Raw genomic sequence first — 2,996 nt, forward strand, 5'->3', positions numbered from 1 at the left:
TATGGGAGGAGTTTTGCGCCGCGCGGGGGAAGGGGAGGGGGCGCCGGCGGGAAGAGCTTTTTCGTAGTGGCGCCGCGGGAAAAAAGACGAGGCCGCGAAAGATGGCGGCGGTGGTGGTGAAATCCGCGGCTTACTTGGCGCGTGAGGGTTCCGTCTCTGACAGGTGGGACCGGGCGAATGTGTGAACATGTGACAGGTCAAGGTGGGCCGAGGCTGGGCTGGGCAGGGCAGGGCTGGGCTTGGAGTCTCGGGCCAGCTACAAAGGTGTATCACTTTGTAAAAAAATTCGTCCAGATGCTGTCATGGGTGTTTTTAGGATGAACTTTTTTCAAAACCGATGAACGTTTTTCGATTTCGATTAACTTTTTTCAAAACCGATGAACTTTTTCTGAATCTGATGAACTTTTTTCCAAATTTGATGAACTTTTTTGAATTCGATGAACTTTTTTCAAATCTGATGAATTTTTTTTCGAATGCGATGAACTTTTTTTTGAATCCGATGAACTTTCTTCGAATTTGGTGAACTTTTTTCGAATTGAATGAACTTTTTTTGAAAACTGATGAACCTTTTTCATTTTTTTTGAACTTTTCTTAAATTTGATGAACTTTTTTTCGAATTTATTTTTTATTTTTTTAGATAATTTGTATTAAGTATATATTAATGTTTAACTGCGTGAAACGGTTAACTATAACTGTTTTCTGGTAGTAGACAACAAAGTTAGTTTGGTCAAGTGGTTAGAGAGGTGGATTCGCAACAACGCGATCGTGAGTTTGAATCCCCATCGATCCTTAGTTTTGTTGTTTTTTCACTTCAACAAGCGCGAGTTGGGCCGGCCCATACCAGCGACGCTGCAGGCGCCAGCTCGTTAACGGGCGCCTGCAGCGCTGACTAGGAGCTCCCTGTTTTTAGGTCCCATCTTGAACTCAACTTTAGCTTTTCTTTTTATATACTGGTTATAAATGTCCGTGTGTTCTTACAGAGCGAATGGATAGATGTTTGAGGTTTAGAGACGGGCGATGATTTGGATGGCAGCCTGGCTTGACTCTGTACTCGCTTCCTTGTGCGGTTTGGCCACGAATTGCATAAAACTCATGGGCGTGAAGCTTGGTGATAGGATGGAGTTGGAGGCGAATGCGGGGAAGATGACGGAGGACGGTGTCCTCAACCATGTGCTAGGATGGTCCAGCTATCTTGGAAAATCTAAATTTCTTCGTTCAAATTTTTAGGTATGTATTTATGCTTTGCCAGTGACTGGATGATACTTGGCATGGTGTTGCTGACATTTGGTTGCCATGTATTTCAATGATATATGGGCTTTGTGAAGTATGGATTCTTGGATTAACATAGTAAACTGACATGCACATGATTTATTGTGTGTGGTTGTTGTATGGTTGTCGCAGATTATTATTTTTGAAAACCCACCCATATATTAAGAATTAAAGTAGTTGAATTCGATTATTCCTTACAGCATTCGCCACGCAAGGCGGAAAACTATTATAGAGAAAACCATCGGACCTATTATCAAAAATATACTTCGTTATTTGGTGAGACACCACATTGGCTTGTCCGTTAATCTTTGTCAACTTAAAATTTGGTAGAAGCTTAATGATGGCTACCGCTCTATTCAATTTTAGCTTTTCTCCTAGTTATAAATGCCATGTTGCACAAAAAAGTTATAAATGCCATGTGTTCTCACGGAATAGTGAACACATAGATATTTGAGGATAGACGTGGGTGATGATTTGGATGACAGCCTAGCTCGACTCTGCAATGGCTTTCTTGTGCGGTTTGGCGACGAAATTCATAAACTCGTGGAGGGGGGGGGGCTCGGTGATAGGATGGAGCTAGAGGCGACTAGGGGGAAGATGACGGAGGACGGTGTCCTCGTCCTTGTGGTAGGATGGGCTAGCTAATTTGGTGAAATGTGAATTTTTTCGTTAAAAATCTAGGTATGAATTTGTGCTTTGCCGGTGATTGGATGATACCTGGCATAGTATCGCGACATTTGGTTGCCATGTATTCCAATGATATCTGGTTTCACGAAATATGGATTCTTGGATTAACATAGTAAACTGATGTGCATGTTATTTATTGTGTGTGGTTGTTGTATGGTTGTCATAGATTATTATTTTTTGAAAACCCACCCATATATTGAGAATTAAAATAGTTGAATACGATCATTCCTTACAACATTCGCCATGCAGGGAGGAAAACTATTATAGAGAAAACCATCGGACCTATTATCAAAACTATACTTCGTTATTTGGTGGGCCACCACATTGGCTTGTTCGTTAATCTTTATCAGCTTAAAATTTGGTAGAAGCTTAATGATGGCTACCGCTTCCTTCTTCAAACCCATGAGAGCAGACCTAACAAGATTATCATGTGCAAGGAAGGAGACCACAAAAGCGTAGTCCGTTTCCAAAATAACATGCTTATGAAGAATGTCAAATATACACACCTACAAGATATGCCACTATAAGAAATATGCTTAATTGTGACCTTCTCGTAGTGACCGTGGGTGAATTGGTCATAAATCTATGACCATTGTGCGACAGATGGTCGTAAGCCGTTTGGGAGGGTCCAAACTCTAAATCATCATGACCATTTTAGTCAAGAAGGTCACAATTTTTTTATCTAAAATTGTCATAACATAGACAACACTGATCTACACCTTTCATTTTACTCTATCTTGACCGATTTAAATGGCCATGACTACTGATTCACAATGCTTCAAAATGACTGGTCAGACACGTCACCAGTTTTGCCGATGTGGCGTGTCCATGTGTCAAGCCACCTCAACATTGCCTCAGACCTGACATATGGTACCCGCCAAGCGGATTATGAGCAATTTAAATGGTCATGACTACTAATTCACAATGCTTCAAAACAACTGATCGAATACCTCACCAATTTCTCCTACGTGGCGTGTTCATGTGCATATCCACGTCTATATGTCATGTCCATGTGTTAATTTTATCTTTGATGTATTAGG

This window comes from Triticum aestivum, chromosome 4B (genome assembly GCF_018294505.1).
Source record: "Triticum aestivum cultivar Chinese Spring chromosome 4B, IWGSC CS RefSeq v2.1, whole genome shotgun sequence".
NCBI classification, from domain to species: Eukaryota; Viridiplantae; Streptophyta; class Magnoliopsida; order Poales; family Poaceae; genus Triticum; species Triticum aestivum.